General features: G+C 48.4%; 1 protein-coding gene and 1 pseudogene across 2 annotated transcripts in view; one reads left to right on the top strand and one right to left on the bottom strand.

The window, feature by feature from the left end:
• Positions 1 to 24,205, bottom strand: part of LOC146206325 (cytoplasmic polyadenylation element-binding protein 2-like) — a 61,332-nt gene that overhangs the window by 4,972 nt on the left and 32,155 nt on the right. The window lies entirely within an intron of this gene.
• On the top strand, positions 2,544 to 2,708 carry LOC146206326 (U4 spliceosomal RNA; annotated as a pseudogene).

Below are 24,205 nucleotides of genomic sequence, written 5' to 3'. Positions count from 1 at the left end.
GTGTGCGTCTTTCTTGTGCGCTAGCATCATGGCTGAATGCAGACGACACTTGGACTCCGCCGGAGCAGCCACCGCCGTGACCAACCGCGCTCGATCTAGCGGTGACGTCATGTGACGTAGGGCACGTGACAGCAGCGAGGGACCGCCCCCGGTGCAGGATGCTGTGAAATTTGTGGCGCCCGGAGCACGATAACTGGTGACGGCATCTGGTGTCCATTCGAGGGACGATTAAATAAATTTTTTTCTGGCAGGCACTGACCAAACTCTTTAAACTTTGGGGCAACAGTCTGTGCAAGCAACGCATTTTATGATCAGTTGTGTTAAAGCCGTTGATAAACCATCTTCAAATGAGCCGCTTCACAAGTTTCGACGCGTCCTTTGAATGGTTTGTGTTTCGAGCTCTGCCAGCCCCGTTGCCAGTGTTGCCTTGAGATACCTTGAGCACAGCAGTAAAGTGAGCTCACTTTAACAGCAGGCTTGGAGCCGGACACTTCATCTTGTTCATTCACGTGTTCTGATGCCAGTGCAACCACAGCTGTTTGGTTTTGTGTTCGAAATCCGTCTTTCTCTCGTAACGCCGCTATAACGCCGCCGCTATTTGGTTTCGATTCCGCGGTATGCTGAATCTTTTGTCTGCTTATTACAGCCGCAGTAATAAAATAAGACACACAGGCGAGCCGATACATCACGAGAGGCAGCGGACCAAGCACAGCGATGCGAGTGCACTCTGTGACTTGCTAAATTTCGGCCGTGATGTATGTATGTATGTATGTATGTATGTATGTATGTATGTATGTATGTATGTATGTATGTATGTATGTATGTATGTATGTATGTATGTATGTATGTATGTATGTATGTATGTATGTATGTATGTATGTATGTAAACGAATCACGAATCACTTTAGAACAAATTTGGTGTAACGCACGTGCTAGCATTTAGTATAAAAATTAAGTGGACGCTCAAGCTTCGCCTTAAACGTGGACCGATAGCGCCTTTAACACGCGGCCTCCTTTTCATTCCGCGAAATCTTTAAAATAGTTTTTTTTTTTTTTTTTTTTTTAAGTTGGTTGAGTTGAAAGTCCTTTATTAAATAGGAATTGGCTCATGGCGGAAAAGGAAGGCGCAGTATCTTTTCTTTCTTGGAGACGCCTATACTTTTCGCGGTATCTGCAATGCTTGGCAGAGCAACGCAGAACTTTACGAAACTAGAATCCATCTATCTTTACGCAAAACTGTAGGATATTGTTGCGAAAGCTACATATAGGCCGCGATGCCGTGGTTGCACCGCTCTCACCTCCGTTGCCTAGCAACCGCCTCCTCGCCATCTAGCGTGTATACGACCAGAGCACTACACTCATTCCTGATGGTGTACAACGTTCAACCACTCAGTTACTCGCCCCTTGGTCACTGCCACATGGACATGGGCTGCTTCCTGCGGTAGCGCGGGCCGCCATAACGAGAGGGGAAAAGCCCAGCAACTGCCGTAGCGTAACGTCCTCCAGAGGCGGCGTAGGGAGGCTCGCGCACTGTTGTACAATGTGTTCAATCATTTCCTGATCTTTTCCGCACATCACGCACTGACGTTGCTTAGCTGCTACTAACGGGGAGCGCCGTCCATGGCAGAAAAATTGAAACTGGGAATATAGGGGGTCGCGTCGGCGCATGTTTCACAGTTTGCCGTCAGCGACGTTGCTTCGGAAAAATCTGCTTGCTTGACTTTTATTTTCTGTAAATCGAACTTACATAAGATTGAAAAGTTCGTTGACAGCGGGTGCTCCTGAAGAAAAAGGTCGACAACTAGGATACACAACTGGACGCGATGTACGCTTCGGAAATCAGCGATCACACCATATACGCCGCGTGCTTTGTATTAGTCATTTTATTTTAAGCGATAGCTTATACAGCTCGTTCGGTTGTAAAGCCACCGGCGTGGTAATGGTAGTAGTCTGCATTGAGTGTCGAAAATAGTCGAGGCCAGCGCAAAAAATTCTTATCATTCTAGTGATTGATGATTGATTGCAGGCGATGACGAGTTTATGAAGTCAATGTACTTAATTGATGAATTAAAGAAAATAAAAAATTGGAAAGAGGCTGAAAAGTGTCAAAATGCTCAGAATAAAAAGCCAATGCTTCATGCGCTAAATAGAAAATTTAATGCAAATGTAACAATGTGTAACTAACCACTTAATTCTTTGAATAATTGCAAATCATGAAAAATGCTTTCAAAGTAATAAACGGCTCATAATGGAAAGCCAATGTTTGCTGATGCTAAATGCCGGTATATAAAATAAAAAAATAAACAAAGATAAACAAATAAAAATGAAAATATCAAATTTTAAAAATCAAAAGTGTAAAACATCATTCGTGTGTGTGTGAAACGCTATCGCGTCGTACCCTTAACGGCGGAGCTTAATTGTCCTCTAATATTTCTAATATTTGGTTGGTTGGTTTTGCTTATAGGGTTTAACGTCTTAATTCAGGCTATGAAAGACCTTAGTGGAGGGCTCGGAAAATTTCGGTCACCTAGGGTTTTTTAACGTGCATTGCAGAGGCGGTGTTGTACCCAATGAAGTGTAAACTGAGGGGCGACTATTGCTAGTTGCAAAAAAAAAAAAAAAAAAAGACAGAAAGAAATAAGACGTCGCACAGCATGAAAATCTCATCATAAATCGAAAATCTAATTTTTGCTATATGCTGGAAGTATACTAAACGCTCTATGAGCACTACGAATCACAGTACTCAATGGTGCACTCGATAGATGTTCTGCGCTGTCGAATATGAATAACATGCTTTGTTTGTTTAGATATCTTTCTTAAAATAATCGTTTTCTCTTAGCGACTGAAGATAATTGCGCGCGAAAAACATTTTTCTATGGCAGTGGTATCTTTCCATTGAAAAGCCTTGGAAGGTAAGACACGCGTTCTCCATTCATTGAAACATCGGCCACTGAATTGTTTATGGGGCAGAGAAACGTTTAAGCTCTGGGCAGTTCGGCTAGATTAGAGGCGTTAGCGAGATTGTAGCGCAGAGTAGGACAAGATACAAGGATGACGATGATGAAAACATTTATTGACATTGGCTTAGCTTAAGGGAAGGCTGCTCGGGTCCCTAGTCCTGGACACCGTTGGTAAAAGCCGCTGCCCGTGCTCTTTCAACGAGGGCTCGTTTTTCCTCGAGGTCCGTGCTGGACGGCCGCCTCCCAGCCTTCCCACGTTGGCTGATTTATTATATCAATACTGGTATTTTGTTGACAAGCTCATACCATATGGTATAAGTCTGCCTTCTGGCCACAAAATTTGCACTGCGCCGAAAAGGATTCGGGCTCAATGGCGTGAAGTGTTGCTGGATTATTAAATGACATACTTTGTAACCTTCGAAGGTGACACTCTTCTGATTTACTAAGACCCTTAGCGGGCTTCGGGAATGCCTGCCTTTCAAGGCGCAAATGCTGTAATATCTCTGAATATGTTGTTAACGGAGAGGGGGAGCCGAAATCAGCAAGGGAGAACGTAGAAGGATTTCGGGGAAGAAAAGCTCGGGCCGAAGAGTGTGCGCGCTCGTTTCCTTCAACTCCCTGGTGACCTGGTACCCATATTAGCTCCTTCTGTGCAGCTGAAGTCCTACATTGACTCAGAATTTTGCAGGCTTCTGCCACGCATATAGTTTCTATAAGCTGCCTGGGAATCTGTAACTATGTATTTCGATGCGGAGTGCCTTGCGGCTAGGATATCGCCACTTCCTCCATAGCCTGCGTATCCCCGTTACGAACTGAAAGCCCGTTCACGACCTGCATTTGGTGCATCACTGATATTGTTGATATCCCCGCTACAGGACCCGCAGCGTCCACGAAGAAGGCCCCTTCTTCTCTTGAATAAGATTCGTTCATCTTCTTGCTTCTCGCCACTCGTCTTGCATGATGATGCTTCGGGTGCATGCTTTTGGGGAGCGGAAGCGTAAGGAATTTGTTCTTCCACTCTTGAGGTATATCTTGTCTCCCAGCCACTTGTCGTGGAAAGCAAATGTTCAAATTTTCTAAGACCCTGCGACCAGTCTTGGTTGTAGCCAGTCGCATTACCTGGCTTGTAAGATGGGCGCTAATCAGTTCATCAGCCGTATTGTGCACCCCCAGTTGTAGCAGACGCTGCGTAGATGCTTTCATGGGTAACCCGAGCGCCTTCTTACAAGCGGTTCGAATGATAACGTCCAGCTGGTTTAGATCGGTTTTCATGGAGAAACGAACAACTGCGAACGCTCGTATTGTTCGTTTCTTCATGTGTCCTGTCCTACTTTGCTCTACAATCTCGCTTTTGGCGATTCACAATCCCCTGCCTCCATTATAACGACCGCGCGTAATTAACACGCGTGATTACGCACGCTGTTAGGGAGGACCGCGAGGAGAGGGCACACTGGCCACCCACCACAACCTCCCAGGCTGCCGCGGCGACACTGCGCGGGTTGCCTTCTTTCCTCCCGGCCTATTCGGGAAACCTCCTTTCCCCTGTCCGAGTCGAGAAGCGCGTCTGTGCCAACACGCTGGGGGCTCTTCGGTGGTTGAGCGCGCACGCGAGCGGTTCATGATTTCCGCCGAGAATCGCCCAGTCACCCACCGTACGCACCTATCGCAACGGGCTGTGAGCGCGAAGCCGCGCCAGGTAGGCAGCCTCTTCTTCTCACCTCCTTGCGCGTGCTTCCCCATTAGGTGCTTTATTTCACCCCCGTACGCGAGCGAACGTTCGCTCGCTAGGGCGATTTTTCTTGAGTGCTATTTTTTGCCGTGTACTCGAGCACAATAAACTGTTCGAGTACGTAACTCGGTGTCTGTCCCCTCTGGCTCGAACCCGCCGCAGCAGCGACTTCTCGCACCGCGGGTTGGGGGTCACAGCTATGTCTGTCAGGGCTGCACGTCGGGGCTAGAAGGCGACTGTAACGTCTAGCCCCCCCCCCCCCCCCCCCCCCCCCCCGTTTTCCCCATGGCGCATTCTTGCGGGAATAACCCCCACACGCTATAATCATGCACTAACAAGTCGCCCAAAAAACACGCTTTAGATATGAGTCTAGCCTGGGAAGCAGACTTCGCGCCATGTTTGGACTCGAATTTTATGAGAATATGAGCTTTACTGGCGCACAACCGGCCGGCTTTGCAAACGCAGTGTTCAGTGCCGATGGCGCCAAACCAGTGCCCGCGACACGCACGATAACTAAGACCTAAATACAAGCGAACATTTAAAACAAGTTTTAGTGCTTTGTGTTTCTTTGTATCCGCTCCCGGAGAATTGAATGTTTGGGAAGCTAATAGCACTTCTAAGACAGCGGCGAAAGTCAACACTAGCTGATATTTCTTTATTCAGTGCCGGCATGATCATCCCATGAGAGCTTTTCTTTCGAGATGGAAGACACCCTTGTAAAGCTGAAACTTTGGTTCACTTCAAAACGAAGCTTCGGTGACCTTCAGGTAGATTGTGATGAAACAAACTCATGCACCAGTGAGGCAACAGCTAATGTTTCGACCTATTCGCCCGCGAATGGGAAAATCATTCCTGCTATACAAGCCAGTGATTCGGTAAAATTAATGGGTCAATCATGAACACAAAAGAAATGCTTTCCGGCGAGCAATAGTTAATTTTTAATTTAATAGGCAGCTGTCATCCTTCACAACAAGCTAAGAGATCAGCATTCTTGAAGAAAACCTACTGAATCAAATCTTTTTATCTTTTCATACAAACGCTCCGCTGAGAGCGCGCGCACCCGGCGCTCCTCCCCTCCGACTACCCGCTCGGACGAAAGGCAAGGTAGATATATACCTTGCGAAGGGCGCTAAGTTTGCTACCCTACGCAGGCAGTTCTCAGCAGTGCAAGCGATAGCGCGCTTACTCTATGAGAGCTGCATGAACATGCTGCTTTCAACCCTTGGAAGACGACCATTCGGACTGCTGCCCCTATGCTCCCGGTACATACGTGCCAAATGCCAAAGCTTATGCAGCGTAACTGTAAGCGCGCGAAAACGCTTGAGGAAAGCGATTAATACATTCAAGCGACTGCTCTGTGCAGCCACAAAACTCACGCATTCGGTATCGCGCAGTGCAAGAGCCTGCCACTGTAATTTCTGTGAAAACCATGTACAGCGATTGAAGGCAAAAACAGGCTAGTTCGACTCCAAAATAGGAACTGCCGTCAGTCGTTTGAAGCCGCTTCGCGCTTTCCTCCAGCGTTTTAGTGCAATGTATGTTACGTTGTTTATGCTTGGGCACCGGGAGCATAGCTGGGAAGCGTTCCGCGAGAGAAATAAATAAATAAAAAATGTCTTGTCCGTGAAGGATCCGAATTGTGAAAAGGACTCGCGGACTTATCGCGAATTGCTGCTTGCGGACTGAAGCGAAGCAGCGGAAATCACTGACGTGGGATAAATAAAAAATGTCTTGTCCGTGAAGGATCCGAATTGTGAAAAGGACTCGCGGCCTTATCGCGAATTGCTGCTTGCGGACTGAAGCGAAGCAGCGGAAATCACTGACGTGGGGCCACGTCAGTGATCCTTCACGGACAAGACAAGAGTGAAAGGGGGTGTTTCTGTCCTTTAACAGGGATAATAGCCCTCTCCAAGTTGCACAAAGAACCACACAAGAGCACAGCCAGTCTAGGCCTTCCACAAGCGAGCTCGAGCAGCGCAGCGGCACTTTGTCGTCCTTATCCTCGTCTTCGTGGTATTCTCGCCTACTTCATCCTTGTCTTCGTATATCCTCGTGTAGTTCACTACAATTTATTTATTTATTAAGGTGGATTCACACGGCGGACCAAATCGCGAATCACACTCACGATTCGCTGTGACGTGGCCCCACGTCAGTGATTTCCGCTGCTTCGCTTCAGTCCGCAAGCAGCAATTCGCGATAAGGCCGCGAGTCCTTTTCACAATTCGGATCCTTCACGGACAAGACATTTTTTATTTCTTTATTTCTCTCGCGGAACGCTTTCCAGCTATGCTCCCGGTGCCCAAGCATAGACAACGTAACATACATTGCACTAAAACGCTGGAGGAAAGCGAGAAGCGGCTTCTGACGACTGACGGCAGTCGTTTCTATTTTGGAGTCGAACTAGCCTGTTTTTGCCTTCATATCGCAGTACATGGTTTTCACAGAAATAATGCGTGAGTTTTGTGGCGGCACAGAGCAGTCGCTTGAATGTATTCATCGCTTTCCTCAAGCGTTTTGGCGCGCTTACAGTTACGCTGCATAAGCTTTGGCATTTGGCACGTACCGGGAGCATAGGGGCATTCCTTTTCAACTAACCTTTCATGAGGTTAGTTGAAAAGGAATGAAAACCAAGTTCCTTCTAGGCCGGCACGTCTGTTGGATGAAGCACATCAACTAGTTCTTGTGGTGCTGCACTTCGCCATTCGTTTCCCCGGTGCAACATAGCGTCTTCTACACGATGCAGTTCGCTTCAAAAAAGTGCCGACGTTGTGCCCATTTCTGGCTTACAAAAAGTTCAGAAAAACTCTGCACCTCCTCAGAGATGAGTGCCGAACTGGTGCAGCAGCTGCAGCCGCGTGGAAGCAGACTGGCTAGCGTGTTGTGATAAGCGGCGAATAGACTCGAGTTATTCCACTCGTCAACGAGAATTGAGTTCACCATGGAAACGGCGACGCGTACTTCACACCACAAAAACTAAACATGTACAGTACTCACGGATTGAAATAGGACACTCGGAGCGCGTGGCCGTCGCTGCATGCAAGGCAGTGTGGTAAACAACAGGCCGGCTTATTGGCGACCGGAAGAAGCAGTTCTGCTTTTTAGATGTTCTCCCCCTCGCGCTATACCACAATGCTGCACCTTGGTTCCATGAGCATCCACGGACGGCGCTGCATGCAGCGACGGCCACGCGCTCCGAGTGTCCTATTTCAATCCGTGAGTACTGTACGTGCATACGGTATGATATATATGCTCGATGACTTTATATTCATGATCAGTATAGGTGTGCGTTTCGCGCCATCTGCCGCATGGTGCACATGCATCGAGGCTGGTTCATCGCAACACGTCATTGCGATGTGCTGTTTGAAAAATCGTCGCCTGATGTGCCGCTTAATGTGAGCTGAATAATTCGGTCCGCTTATAATGGCTTGTCCACCAAGTTCATGAGTGAATGTTGTCGGCTAGGTGTATGCCGCTCCCATCAACCGGCGCCAACGTCCTGATTCCCGAACAACCTTAAATACTGCATCTGGAACAACACATGCACGCGTTTAATTTTTAGATGTGTTGTGAAGCACGCGTAGCCGTTTGCTTGGCGGTATTTCTGGTTAGGAACATAACACGAATCTCTTCGCTGGAGGCTGGCTCATGGCAACGCTTCGCTTCCATGTACAGTCTTTGCCAAAAGTAACCAGACTGCGTGCTCCGCTTCTCAGTCGGGTAGTAGAGAATTCATACCACTTCTGAAGCTGTAAATCTGTGCAAAGTAAGGGCGAGCTCCTGTCCCCACTTCTTACCAAATTGCATTCCTCTGGGAGTCCATGTTGGCTTTAGAATACAAGCGAGATGCAAAACATACAGCATTGGTTATCTTTTGGAAAAGACGGTACTGCTTGAAAATTCGTCACGTTATTTGGGATGTTGTCGCCGTTTGATGTGAGCGGCGCAGCTTGTTGGCGACGCCTAGGCTACTAGTTGTCTAGGAAGCAGCCGATGCTGTTCTTGAACTGTCGGAACTGTATGGTGGAACTGGAGCTGCACGCTTGCGGCACCACCGCAGAAGTTTACGGAACTAGTGCAGCCGAATATAACGGACCTATTAAGGCGAAAGTCAGGCTTATGAGTGCACGTCCATCCACAGAAAGTGTAACAATCAACCTGTCAATCAAATTACACTGGGAATCACCAATCACCAGCCGATCGCGTTAACAGACTAAGCCACGCCGGGCACGTGAGAAACATACCTTAGTTCACCTTGTCTAGCGTGATGTCAACGCGGTTGCCATGGAGACCGCCGCCGCTGACTTCATAGCGCATTCTAGCAACGACATGACGTGACATGAGAAAGGGCGGCGGCGCTATGACTTCGTGGGGAGAGAGCATTGGCGCGATGAGAAAAAAAAAAAAGAAAAAAGGTGTAGGAAGTTCGTGTGCGTCGAATCCAAAATGACATTCTTCCCGGGCCTCGCCGCGGTGGTGCAGTGGTAAGACGCCTGACTACTGTGCCGGGGTACCCGGATTCGAACCCGACCGCCGCCGGCTGGGTTTCGATGGAAGCGAAACGACGAGGCACCCGTGTGCTGTGCGATATCAGCGCATGATAAAGATCCCCAAGTGGTCAAAATTACTCCGTAGCCCTCCACTACGGCTCCTCTTTCTCTCTTTCCACTCTCACTCTAACCTTCCTCCCTCCTCTTATGGCGCGGTTCAGGTGTCCACAGAAACAACTGTGCCAGATACTGCGCACTTCCCTTCCTATGAGTTAATTTACGTTATTATATTCTTCCGGGCGCGTTGGTAGGATTCCTGTTGTGGGTGCCAGCTTGAATTTCGAAGAGACAGTTCTGTCTCCTGTGTCTCAACGTTTGAGCTGGCACCCACAACAGGCGCCGAATCCGCTTCAGGCGCTTCCAGCTTGTGTCAGAATGTCACGTGGCTATAAGAACGCCGCACGATAGGAGCGACGCCGTATATACCGCCAATCCCACACTTGAATGAGTGCTGCAACGAACGCGCGACAATGAACGGCAGGGCGCAATTAAGACTTTATGAGTGTGCGTCCGTGCGTGCGTGCATCCGCAGAAAGTGTCATACACGAATAAACGATATAAACCTCTAACGTCAGATACTGACAAATCATTTAACAGACGCTAAAGAGTCAGTAAGCAGTCAGCCGCAGTTGAGTACAGATCGCGAAACAGGCTAAACAACCACCACGCAATAAAGGCTTTCGCCTCATGACACTTTAGTGGCCCAAAGTGAACCCTCGATTTTTTTATTATTATTATTTTTTTTTACTCAGACAACGTTGTGAGCCGCGCAAGAGGCCCCCGTAGCTCTATCGTTCATTGCAAAAGCCTGTGCAGACACGTCAAAACTCGCTGGAATAGTCACGCAGTGCCTCAGTGCGCTTGCTGCGATTGTCAAAGGCGCTTCAGCGGGAACCGAGTGACAAGCCTGAAGAAAGGACAGTCATGCGCAAAGCGCGCTCGGCTCGCAACTAGAGTCCCTAGAAGTATTCGCAACGTCCGCGATGGGTGCCATATTTGGCTGGGCGATTTGGTCTTTAGGCTACGTGCTAAGGCCTAAATCACGGCGAGGGGAACCCTCGTTCTTAGCATTTGGAACTTTATTATTATTATTATTATTTTTTTTTTTTTTTGCCGTTAGGAATGCCCATAGCCTCCTTTACCCTTTTATCTTTCTCCTTTAAACTCCTCATTCCCCTTCCCCAGTGCAGGGTAGCAAACCGGAAGCTTTCCTGGTTAACCTCTCTGCCTTCTCTCTTTCTCTCTCTCTCTCCTTTATGGAATGCCTAGCTGAGAAGCAAGCTCCGCAGCCTGCAGGTGTTACTTTTGTCAAAGGCGGTACATATGCCGCCGGTTCGAATCCCTCCTGCAAACTAGCCTTCAGCTTGATGGATGATAAATGAGAAGCGAGATGGTATACAGACACCACACTGAACGTGGCGCAAAGAACGGTTAATTGAGTCACAATTTCGATCCGAAATCGCGTGCTCGTAACCGACTTCAATTCCGTTGGTCTGCAAGACTTTTGTTTTTCCTCTTTTTTTTTTTTTTTTTTTTTGTTCCCTGCAAATTTTCGCATTACAACCACGACAACGCCGACGCCGGCTTTTTTGCGACACGGGGCATGAAAGAGGTGCAAACGATCGGTCGTACATTTATTACTGCTGCGGTGTTCACGAGGTCGCATATGCAGTGCGCGCGTATGCGCTCGAATGATGTACACTTTCTGCGACCCGGTGGCACTGAGCGTGAGATGATCGTCCAGTGCGAGCACATTTCTGCGGCATAATCTTGCATGCAAAAGTGGCCAATTCCACGGGGGATGCTTGAAATATGAGGACGTTAAAATATTCGCCTTTAAAAACGCGACTGCGTTGTAGCGTTCACCAGGTGCACTTTTTTTTTTTTTTTTTTTTTTTTTCAGCTGGAGCAAACGAGCCTTCGCGGTCTATATATATGATCAGCATGCCCATCTCGCGACCCCGAAGTTCTGGGTTCGATTCCTACCTGCACACCGACTAATTCCATTTTCTTTCCCGCTAAACTGTTTCCTTTATTGCACCAATCACATTGAGAAGTTTGACAGAAGCTTCAAAATTTCAACCTGTTCCTTAATTTTACTGTCCCATCTAGATTTTTCGTCTGTGGCCAACGACGCCATCGCCACCGTTGGATTTGCTGTCACGTGGGAAGCTTAACGATGTTGCAATAAAATATTGTGACTTGGGACGACGAAAAAAATGTATGAGAGTGCGCACTGTGCTGACGCAATTATAGTGGCGGGCGGCGCGAATGGTTGCGTTGAGCCCAGTCACAAGCACATTTAAAGGTGCTTGCAATGCACAGGCACGATGACAGAGAATTCCTCGATCAATTCCTAGATTAATTGATCAGCCGGCGAAGCATACCAACAGAACATCACAGGTGGCTATTTTTGCTCGAGGTATCTGACATTGTGCAGCATACGGGCGCCTTCTGGGTTCAAACCGCCTCCACGAAATCACGGTCGGATTTCAGATTAGAACCGGGGTATTCCGGTCGGTAGTCGAGAATCTTAACCACTGAGACACCGCGGAAAATCACGGGAAAATAAACTTTAAAAGCTAAACGTTTTTCTAGAAGATTAGACGTTGATCCCCATCAGCATATATGAAGAACACTGTTATTCCACAGCTGCCTATAAATAAATGGGCATGCCTGAGAGCTCAATACTGATGAGATGCACGAGAAGGGCATTGTTCACTTCGGTGATTTGCATTTTTCTTTTCAAGCCTGCGTGAAACACGGACGTGAAATCACTAACGGTACAATCAAATTTCTTTATTCTGCTTCGCTTGCACTTGTATACGAATTCAGTCAATGTTGAGACGGCTAGCAAGAAGCAGCATTTCAAGCAGATAATTATGAAAATATAGCAGTATGTGGCGCAAACACAAATGTGGGTGACATGTCCTGACGATGAGCGCAAAACGAAGAAAATAAATGTGCTCAGCAATGGTTTGTGCGATACACCATGTGACCTTTGAGCATATTTGTTATTACATTGTTACATGTAATATACATTACGTATGTTCTATATTGCTACTTCACAAGGCACGGAATTCAAATAAACTACTTAGACTTCATACTTGTGTTCATTTTCTCATTAGTCCAGTTTCCTAAGCCCCAAATACTAAAGACTACCAGCGTTCAACCTATGTCCTAACTTCATTATTTGAAAATTGAGATCAAGTTCAACTGTATGAATGAAAACGCCAATTACAAAAAAAAAAAAAAAAAAAAAAAAGCGCTCTATTGCAGACACACGGTCATGGCAGTCAAGAATGCATGTGTAATTATTTTCTTGACGCAAATGTATTTATGTATTTAAAGTCCCCAGAAGACGACATTACACTGTAGAACAGCAATAGTATTCAGACGGCTCAGGAGCACACGCACAAAACTTGATTCTGCGGCGTCGCCACGCTGCTAATTAAGTGCGATTTGAAATATAAAATGAAAAATGAAGATTGCAATCTTATACGTAAGGCGTCTGACACATCCGCTTAATGGAGCCGCACTTGGTTTCCCACTGAGCGCCCGTGCATCTGATAACGTGCTGCGAAAGCATTTGGTTGGGTAATTCGTGCGTATCTGATTGGAGTGTCATGACAGCGGTAATCATATTCAGGTGCATCTACCGCCGCGACTCCGCTAACCATACATTCGACCGGCGCGATGTGCCGCTGCTGCTGCTTTTACAGATATAACGTTTCTAAATGATCTCACTCGGTAACTGGAACACGAATGCACTCACGAATGGCAGAAAGTCACATCGCCATAAGCATAGGGTTTCAAAACGGCAGAAATGTAGGAGTGAGTGAGAGTGAGTAATTATTCAGTATCGGGCAGGGTTGAACGCGACCTGACCTATAGGTCTTGCCTCTTCGCCACCTCGAGGGCCTGCTGGACGGCCCAAAGTTCATCGTTGAGGCTGGAGCTGCGCAGAGTGGCGAACCACCTCAACGAGAGGGTTTCGGGATTAACACTTCTACTTCACTACCAAACGCGATGTCCGGAATACTGGTATGTAACACACACGCGAACTAATTACGGTAAGCAAATGATTGCTCACACCCTACCTGCCTTACTCAATGCACTAATCTCGGAAAATATTGATATGTTTTACATGTTTCATTATCTACTCTACACAATTATTTTTGCCACTTATATTGAGTGTGTATTTATATTGTAAACCATTGGGTTAGTCATTGTAAATCAGCACTGTATATGTTCCTTGCCAATTGTACTTCTTTTGTGACTAAGTGAGATTATTTTCATGCTGCTGTATTTTTTTTTAATACTAACCTCTGTAGCTTTGCAGATTCACCTTTTTTGTTTGTTATTTCTGTTTCTTTCTTCATGCTTGTGCTTTATTGTATTGAAAGCATTGCCATTCCGCACGGCTGCTGCTGCCAACAAACGGGTTTTAGGACCTGTCAAGCTGTTTCCGCAGCTTTTTTCCTCGAACCTGTCCGTTCACAACTGTATTTTGCAAACGGAAAATAAAGCACTTACTTACTTACTTACTTACTTACACCGGGCACTTATTTATGCCTTACACTCCCAGAGTTTGTGTTTAAATGTGGCTGTTTATCTGCAAACCTTGCACGTGTTTTATTTGGGGGTAAATCATGTTATACTGCAACGGGTTCGGGTATGTGTATGGTAGTAATTGCCTCCAGGCGACTGTCTGAACTCTATATATAGTTTGCTGCTAGGTGGAGGGAAGGGCCGGCGCGCCAGATAGAAGGCTTTGGTTATGTCATTGAAGCTCTTCAGCCTCTCTCACCCTTTGCCATGGCTCTCATCTCCGGCACGGCTTGCGACGGAGTGAGCGACTTTGTTTCGACTGGCCAAATGCGGATGTCCGCTGTGTTTGCGGGGAACTAAACTAGCTCGCCTTGTTGTCCGGCGAGCGTTGCAGGTTCTAGGTTATTCAGCTGGCTTCGACGAATATTCTCCATTCGCGCAATTCTTTATGGTCGTGCGCGAGTCGCTGCAACGACCCCGCAATCACGATCAGATATGGCAATTGCGACGGCTAATTCTTCGGCCGCTTCGGCATGTCGGGACTTACGCTGGCGGAGTGGACAAGCGTTCCGGCAGTGTCGACGACCGCATTGACGTATCCTCCATCGTCTTGATACTTGAAAGCGTCCGCGAAGCGTGCTTCCCTCGCTTTTCCGTAGTCCTGCAGCAGGGTCACGGCTCTGACCTGTCCTCGGCTACAAGTCGGGTGTACGTTTCTCGGGACATCTGCGACTTAGATGCCGTCCCTGACGTTCCGCGGGATTATTTCTTTGTCACCGTGTTGACGTGGTAGCCGATGCCATGCCGCTCGAGTATGTGTCGTTTAGCTACAGTGGTCGTCAGTCTTTCTAGCTGCGATATGTGCTTCCTAATTGGGGCCGGAGTTCTGTCGAGTCTCGCAGTCCGAACTCCGTCTTGTATGCCCTGCATATTGTCTCCACAGACGACGAACCTGAAATTGCTGAGATCCTGTGCCGGGCTGAAGAAGCCCGCCGGATAGCCCGCCTGAGAACTCTCGCCTCACAAAAGCGCTCGAAATCCCGCTACGACGACCACCATCGCCACGTCACCTACCTCCCTGGAGATATGGTCTGGCTTTGGCGTCCACTAAGGAAGCGTGGCTTAAGTCAGAAACTGCTCGCGCACTATATCGGTTCCTATGTTATCCTCGAGGCAATTAGTGACCTCACCTATCGGATTGCGCGCCTTACCAAAAGTGGCCGACGTTCTTCACGAACTGAGCTTGCCCACATCGCGCGTCTGAAACCCTGTCATCCTCGTGCTGACGATTGACTCGCCCGGAGGGCTTCGCCTGCGACGGGGGAAGTGTTACGGACTTGTTCTCAAACTGAGCACGGAGGAAGAAAGAAGGAAGAGGAAGAAGAAGTGTGCGCGCCCGTTCGACCTTTGTCTTGTGGCACCTGTGTCGTTCCCGCTGGCCGTGTGTACCTAGCGTACTGAACAGACTAGAACGTCTCCGTCGCGACCCTAAGGGCGTAACAATATAATCACGTCTATTTTTTTATTCGTCTTGTACCAATCAAGAAAGGCGGCCACGTAGGTTGTGTGTCATATAACAAAGGAGTGCATGAGTCTTATCAGGCTCTCAACCCTCACTCCACTTCTTTTGGTTACTGTCTTTATTAAATCTCATTGCATTGGCTGTCTTGTGTATGAATTTAGTAAGGCGAAAGCCTTTAATGACTCATACTGTCGTGGACAAAGTGTGTCCCGCTTTGCGGCGGCTGTCGCGTGGCGTTCCTTGGCGCGCGTTCAAGTGTGGGATTGCAGATAGCAGGAACGCTATATAAGATGAGATTTCTCAGGCTATCGCCTTTCACTATTTTAGTCGCTAAAGTCCTCGTAATTTTTTATTGACCGTCTCACCGTTTACGTCGTTGGATTCGATGATCGGGCCTAAGACTTTGATTTTGGAAGTTTAAACTGATTTCTTCATATTTTGTCTTCTGCTTGGATCCATTGCGTGGTCGTCCCTTCTGCGTGGGGCAGCACAGCAGGAACTTCGACTTCTTGGGTGAGCCCCGTGTTTCTCAGGTATTCTCTCACGACAGTTATCGCTTCCTGCAGCGTAGATTCAAGCTCGCCGTCGCTGCCACGGTTGACTCGGTTGTCGACGTAGATCGTGTGATGAACGTCTTCAACTTTTTCGAGCTTGTGCGCAAGGCTGGTCATTACCATTCTGTACAAGTCATGACCCGGCTGTTGAAACCGAAACTAGTGAAAGAAAAAAAACAATTACAAATAATTCAGTGGCCGTAGGCGAATACTATCCACGAGCAGTAATGTCTTACGCATCATGAGCACGATCAAAACATGCAACCAAAATTTAGTACCTACTTACTCCGTAGATAATCTAGTGCTCGCATAACAAGCACTTCTCAAGGATGACGATATGATTACTGATGTAAACGAAGGTCAGTCAACTCCCGAACTTCAGCTTCACCATCTATGGCCATGCCGAAAGCAAGAAGAGACACAAGCTACTACTCGGCATCCTGAAGGCGTGCAACGTGAGATAGCGGTCAGTTGACTTACGCCGCAATAAGCACACCGCCATGAGAAACATCTGGCTCGCAAGGGGCGGAAAGACCGGTGCACTAGCTTAGGCACAAGAGAGAACGACAGAGCCTTCCGCAAGACTTTGTGGGCAGTATGAGGGGACGGTATTCCACCCCGCTCCTACTGGTATTGCTGCGAGTGAGCTGGAGAGCTTCCTGGTTGACGCTGATGGAGCTTTGCTGAAATACGTGCCTGGCAAAGAAGACTCAAACGAGTGCTTCAAAGCCGTCATCCCCAGCCAACTGAGGCATGCTGCTTTGCAGCACTATCACGACGCAGACGGTCACGGAAGCGCACCAAAGACATGGAAGAAAATATGTCGGTTCGCTACCTGGTCAGGAATGAAGGCTGATGTATGTAAGTACGTACGGACCTGCCACGTCTGCCAAGAAAGGAAGTCGCGAGGTGGAAAACCGCCTGGCCTGCTCTAACCGATCGTGAGCACAAAGCCATGGGAAACTGTGGCGTGCGATCTGATCGGACCGCTGCCGCGCAGCAAAAGAGGGAACAAATTTGTGTTAGTGGTGACGTGCCACTTCAGCGGAATCGCTAAACTCTATCTGCTGCGAAACGCCACAACGAAGGAGATTCTGACGAAGCTCTCAGGATTGTTTTGTCGCTACGGGTTTCCGGAGAGGCTGATCACTGACAACGCCTCGTATTTCACGGCGAAAGTTTTTCGTAATACGTGTGCCGCCATGGACAGCAGCGAACGACGTACGGCAGCAACGAACGACGTGTTATCATCCGCAGTCAAATGTGACCGAACGCCGCAATCGTGATGTGAAGCCACTACTCGGGGCATACGCCCGGACGCACAACGATTGGGATGAGCACCTCGACGCGATCACCTTTGCACTGCGGACAAGCGAGAATCGCTCCACAGGTTTGACGCCTGCCTTCCTGATGTTCGGGAGGGAACTAAATACGTCAACTGACACCATTTTGCGCGCGGCGCATGCGTGATCGCTTGCAAAAAGCAGTGAGCGAGGCCAGCCAAAATCGTGCTAAAGCCAGGGCTAGCCAGAAGGCTGGCTGCCTATGATCGCGTGCATCGGAACGTGGAATTTCAAGTGGGAGACTTCGTTCTAAAGCGTAGCCATGTGCAGAGCGATGCGAGCACGGGGTTCGCAGCTGGCCTTGCGCCTAAATGGATTGGGCCGTTTATAGTTGCTGAGAAGCTCTCGCAGTTGAATTACAGGCTGAAAGATCGGAACACGGGTCGACTCGGCAAGCCGATCCACGTCGGGGAGCTAAAGCAGTACTTCCAACGGGAAGTGGCTGGCAGGGCGGCAGCGCCGATTTCGCGAAGACTCGATGGAGGTCAGTGCCCCCACCTACCCCCAAGGCTCGCCCATACAACACCCGCTCTAGGCGAAAACGACCTTGACGGAGTGACTGGCCTCACAACAACGCGTCGACCGCTCAGAAGAGCGGTCAAGTAAGCAACCGGTTGTGAGGAAGCGAGCTGGCTACGGGCGGGTCGTCCCCTCGTCCCAAACAAAGGGGGGGAGGAAAGAAAAAGCGGACTGTGGCGAAGACGCTACCAAGCTGTCCCCCCTCTCCACCTGCTGCCGTAGGGACCGGACCAAGTGGCAGGTAACTATTGGTTAGAGGCGCCAAGGGAAAACCAATCGGAATTCCGTATTTGTTTCCGTTCGATTCGTTCGGCCGCCAGCGCCACGCCAGTCCGATCCGAAATGTCATCGGAGATACAACGCCGCTTGGGCCAGGCAGTGAGACCGGAGGAGCCCGCCTGGTCCAGGCTGACGGAGGAACCAGCTCGCCGCAGCAGCAGCAGTCACGGCATCTCAGTCGGCCACCGGGACGCCGCCAGGAACAAGGGCGCCGGCAGCCACGGTCTCGGCTGGTATCGCAGCAAGGGCCGCAGCAGCGGGGCCTTCGGCGGCCGGGGCCACAGCAACGGGGCCCGCAGCAGCACGAGCAGCAACCGCAGTGGCAGCAGCAGCAGCAGCAGCCGCTGCAACAGGAGCGGCCGCGGTCTCCGCGACGGGCTCCAGCGACGGCGGCTGAACCACGGCAACGGCGGTTCCGGTCCGTGGCCACCTGGACGAGCCAGGAGGGTGCCGAGCCGCCACGACCGTATGTAAGTGTGGCGGCCTGGGCAGACCAACTCCAGGTGGCGGCGGATCTCGCCCTGGATCGGGTGCCGCGGGTCTTCCGCGGCCGCACTGTGCGGGAAAGCTTGGCGGCGCACCCGACTTCGGGGATGGGGCCCCGATCCGGGAGCAATCTACTGCGGCACGTGCGGCGTGCTGGTGGTGAACGAGGCCGTACACAGGGCGTCGGCTGTCCACCGAGACATCGCGGACCGCTGCGACATGAGGCAGGAGGCGGTACGAGCCAGGATGGCTCGAGAGCCTGAGTTCGCCGCCCTCATACTCCGGGTGGACGTTCCAGGCGACCAAAGCCGGAGTCCCTCCTGCCTCGCCTCGAGCCCGCGGATGACCGGCTGGTCATTGACGAGGATGAGATGGCCCTTGAATAGGACCTGCTGGAATGTTTTTAAAGGGAGGCGAGCCCGGACCCTCTCCCCGGCTCCCCCAGCTGGAAGAAGGCGTCAAGGAAGTCGTTGCCGGCCTACCGTCGCCTGAATTCAGGTGACATTCGGTCTTTAGGGAGGAGGAGTAGCGATCGTGGAGAACCGCGCACCCCTCCGAAACGCCGCGCGCCGCAGAGGATGAAGGGGACAAAAGTATTCCTTCTCTTCCGAGGATGAGTAACCCAAACGGGCTGCTCGATAGCGCCGCGTTTCCCTCTTCCCTCGCCGGGCGCAGGAGCGCACCGCTAGACGTCGCAGACGCGACGCTCATTGGCCGAAAAAGGACAAAGGGCAAGATGAGCCGAGATCGGCGGGAACCGGCTACCGCCGGAGAGAGACGACAGCGAGCCGCGACAACGGAGGTACGCAAGGTAAATACCTCCCCGCTCTACTTCTTTGTTGTCGCCATCTTGCCCTTCAAAGTGTCAGGCCCCATCCAAAAGGATAGGGTCGCCAGCAAGGTCTTCACCAGCGTTCTTTTGGGAAAACTCAATAAACATCTGGTTCCGGGCAAAGTCCTGTTCTGTGTTGTGTCGTACTTCGCATTACCACTTTGCGGCCGTGATAACGGCTGCTCGTGGTGTGCAATCGCGGGAGCTCGGTGTTTGCGGCCTAGACCTCAGAAGAGGCTCGACGGCTTAGTAGGAACCCCCCCCCCCCCAACTTTCAGAAGCATGAAACAAGCGACAGATCAAACATCACATTGAAAATATTCGACTCGCTATATAGCTCGAAGTAAAGCAGTTTGCTTATCACACAGGCGCTAGCGCTAACAAATGACGTGGTAGACAATGAGGGAATGTAGGTATTTCAGACCACGAATTGCAGTTTACCAGTATTCCCCACGAGAAAAGTACATACAAAACACCTGCGCTTTACTGGTACTTATTTATAAGGCAGAAACATGGAGGCTAATGAAAAGGGATCAACTGAAGTTAACGAGGGTTATGTAAATGAAAATGGCTGGTTCGACGTTAAGAAGCGCGCAGATTGGGTGAGGGAACAAACGACAGTTACTAATATTCTGATCGACATTAAGATATGGGCATGACCAGGGCACACAATGTGAAGGCATGAAAACCTATTCCAGGAGAAGGCAAACGTAGGTGCAGAGAAGAGCTGGTTGGTTTGTGGGGTTTAACGTCCCAAAGCGACTCAGGCTATGAGAGACGCCGTAGTGAAGGACTCCGAAAATTTCGACTACCTGGGGTTCTTTAACGTGCGCTGACATCGCACAGCACACGGGCGCCTTGCTTTTTGCCTCCATCGAAAAGCGGCCGCCGATGCCGGGATTCGATCCCGCAGCCTTGTGAACAGTAGTCGAGCGCCGTAACCACTGCGCCACCCCGGCGGGGCTGCAGAAGAGCTGTTGCTACTTGGGAGTCATGGCTGGAGGAGCGTGTTGTGTCGTGGGGTGCCGGACGGCTCCTTGTGGTTGTATTTATTAAAAGCAGACAGTAGCAGCATGCTCGCTGTGAATAACAGCCTTGCAAGTGCACTTGCCACTGCTTGTTTTAGCTGCCGCTTTTGAGAGCATACCCTGAATGCTAAAACAAAAATAGCGGGACACTTCAGCTCCCCCGTTAAGGGTACGACGCTATAGTGTTCCACAAACACGTACGATGTTTTTCACCTTTTATTGTTTATATATTTGCTCTTTTACAGCATGCTGCCGATGGCATCACCGGTGAGCTCGGACGCAGCTTCTTGAAACTTGGTGCGCCCTTGTTATTTATTTATTTTATTTTTGATACACCAATAATTATCATCAGCAAACATTGGCTTTCTATTATGATTATTATGGCACCTTCGAACCCTCTTTTTCCCCGTTTCATTTTTCAATTCTTTTAATTAGTTAATTGATCAATTACATACTCACGTTTTTAATAGCATCAAACATTGGCTTTTCATTGCGAGTATCTTGATACCATTATGCGCCCTTTTCATTTTTCATTTCATTAATTATCACAATTCATCAATAAGACACTCTAAATGTTTTAGCATCATCAAGCATTGGATTTTCATTCTGAGCATTTTGACACCTTTGAAACCCCATTTTTCCAATTTTTCGTTGTTATTCAACTATTTCAATCAATTAATTGTTCAATTACGCCGTCTAAATTTATTTTAATATCATCAAGCATTGGCTTCTCATTCTAAACATTTGGGTACCTTTGAATCCCCTTTTTTAATTTTATTTTTTTAATTTACTTCAATTCATTAGTTGACAAATTACGCACTCGAAGTTTTAAATTAGCATAATAAACATTGGCCTTTCATTGAGCATTCTGACAGCTTTAAGCCCCTTTTTCCCGTTTTTTAAATTTTTAATTTAATTAATTAATCGGCGAATTAAAATGATAACACTAACTCGTCATCGCCTACCACACATCAATCAGTATCAATCACTACAACCACAAATTACTACTATCGATATTTTTGACGCAGCCTCCCGTTTTTTCCGACAAGCGGTGCGTCAACACCGAGATGACCGAGACCTTGACAAGGCCAGCGCACCCCAGCAGCTTACGGATAGGCGATAAAGTGCCAGCAAGTGAAGGTGCGAGCGCGGATCTGAGTCGAGTCACGTGGTGTCCTCTCCCCACTTTAGCCAAATCCGTACGCGCAGGCTCATTGGCTGATCCTTTATCGCTCATCCACTCATCGTGACGTTCGCTGATGGCGGGAGAGAAGGTCCTGCAACGGCTTCGTATTTTTTTCGTTAACCGTAAACAACAACTGTAGGAGAATTCCGTGAATGTTTTCATTTTCTCTTCAGCCTCGCATACCGCCTCCAAGGCGCTTATTTTAAGCCCAAATGAAGATTGTTTTCAATACTATTCATCGAAAAACGTATCAAAATCCAAACTACTTGGTCAGCAGAAATGCGTGCACTGAACTGAGCAATCGAAAAAATTAAGTATTATGTGAAAATGACACAGTTAAAAAAGGTATTTGCCTCCAATTCCACGTCGTAAACTTTGCCGTTACGATAATGGCGTTTTCGTCAACAATTTGCTGAGCTTAGAGGACATTATTCACTAGCAGTTTATTTTTAATGTGATAGCATTAATAGACTATATATGTTGGTCAGGCCAAACCGCGGATGCAAAATGTGGACTTAATTAAAAAGTGAAGCCACAACTGTTCAGGTGTCCACAGAGAAAGTGTGAAAGATACTGCGCCTTTCCTCGCCTGTAGTCTACTAGCAGGCAATGTGAAATAATAATAATTAGCGATGATGTCAATTACGCCTTATATGTCATTGTTCGCCTTATAGCTTTCATAACACGGATGGAAATTAGCGGAGACACCGCGTTCATGACTCATGCAGGTGGTGCCACGATTTGGTTCACTCATAAATACTTGAAGACGCTGAACCTGCATTTGCACGAGGTCCTTCTAATACGTCTGCGAAGCAAGAACTGTCAGCATGCTGCTTTCAAGTGAACAACAAAAACGGAAGAAAGCAATTGTACGCTAAGAGTCCTGCAGGCTCGAAAGTGGAAACCATTTATTACATGTGTATACGAACTGCGAGAGATTGGGCTTGACATTCACAAGTCTGGCACATGAACACAACGACCTCGCGTGCAGGACAAAAGAAAGCAGCGTCGACTACTTTACACAAAACGCATGTTGTCTATGGTAAGGAGGAGCATTTATTCAAAAATTATTCAAAATTTATTCAGGTCTATCGATTATCTATAAATCTATGATCATGCACTAAAAAGCGCTTGTCTATACATAATCTATAGAATGTCTGTAGACGCAATGAATGAAGAGAACTGCTGACTTCAGCTTATATATAGGTCCCGTACACCACATATAGGGGTAGACTCCAATAAGAGCCACCTTGGTTGTTTTCGAAAATGCGTCCTGGAAACGAGTTCCCGCTGCTCATCTGCCGCTGCAAAGATAGCCGACTTTTGCGGCTGTGATTTTTTGTTGGCCCTTGCCGTATACCCGTCGGTTTCCCCTACAGTGTCCTGCAGCATAAAAGGTGCCCTTATGCAGAAGCGAAAACACTGATGATGGTGCAGCCCTCTGGAAGAAACATATATGCGCGCCAGATGCCTCCTACAAGAAAGCGCTAAATAATCACTGTCGAGTCCAGCTTCACTGTGGGTACGCTTCACCGGCTGATCAATTACTCAAAGAAGAATTCGCCGTAGTTTTGTTTCTTTTTATTTATCGATGCATTTGCATTGCATGAACATTTCGTGTGCGCATACTGAGGCGACCCAATGCGACATTTCGCGCCGCTCGCCACTATACATCATGCCAGCATCGCTCTTTTACATATTCCTTCATCAAATGAATTCACAAGATTTGATTGCGACATCATTAAGGTGCCGCAGAAAATCCGGCGTCGTTGTCGTCGTTAATGGCCGTGAGCGTAAAATACCAATGGAATTATAAAATTCAAGAAAGGGTCGAAATGTTCGGACTGATGCCTAATTTCTCAAGGAAGTTGCTATAACCAGCGGAAAAAAAGTTTACAGAAACGGCTCTCAACAAGCACCGTACAAGCCGCTAAATGGATGTACCACGCGCATGAAGCATCGCGTTTCATTCATTACCTCGAGCCTCACGTCCATCAGCCCCCTTTTTAATTTCCACTCAAAGAACTTGAAAAATTAGGCGCTACAAAAATATGTAGCACTGCACTGCACAAAAAACTATTGTAGGTATAAGCAGTTGCTACATATTTGATTGCATATACCAAAACGTGAATGCTATCGAACGTCAGTAAATTCATGACGACGCGCCGATATTGCTTCGAATAGTTTCATATCAAAATACAAGCCAGGAATAATAAGCGACACGTTAACGCTAAATAAGCATAAACACTGCGCCCTGGATTCCTGCCCAGCTGAATACTATATCTCGACCTCCGCGACGCCTATTTTTAGCGTTTAAACATTTACCCAAAGAAGAAAAATATTGCTAGAGATTGCATGATGTTAGCGTCACAGCTTAGTGGCAGCGGGTGCTATTTATGTAGCAATGCAAACGCCGTGGAAAGTCGAATTCATTGTGCGACAACTAGGAACACACGGCGAGCAGACGAAGCGTCCAGCTCTACTCCCAGACCGTTCTTATCAAGCCCGCCACCAGCGGCGCGGCCGTGGTGGATCGTCTATAGAGAGAATGTAATGAAGTACAGACTTTATAATCTATTCGCCGCGAGATCGACCTAGAGGTGGCGCCACCGTCATTCCGGTAGTGTGGATCGGCAGCCGGCGGCGCTCGCAGAAACGCACGCCGCGTA

The sequence above is a fragment of the Amblyomma maculatum genome, chromosome 1, assembly GCF_055883805.1.
Source record: "Amblyomma maculatum isolate TAMU_Amacu chromosome 1, ASM5588380v1, whole genome shotgun sequence".
NCBI lineage: Eukaryota > Metazoa > Arthropoda > Arachnida > Ixodida > Ixodidae > Amblyomma > Amblyomma maculatum.
Note: the sequence above shows the minus strand (reverse complement) of the source record. Positions and strands in the feature narration are given on the sequence as shown.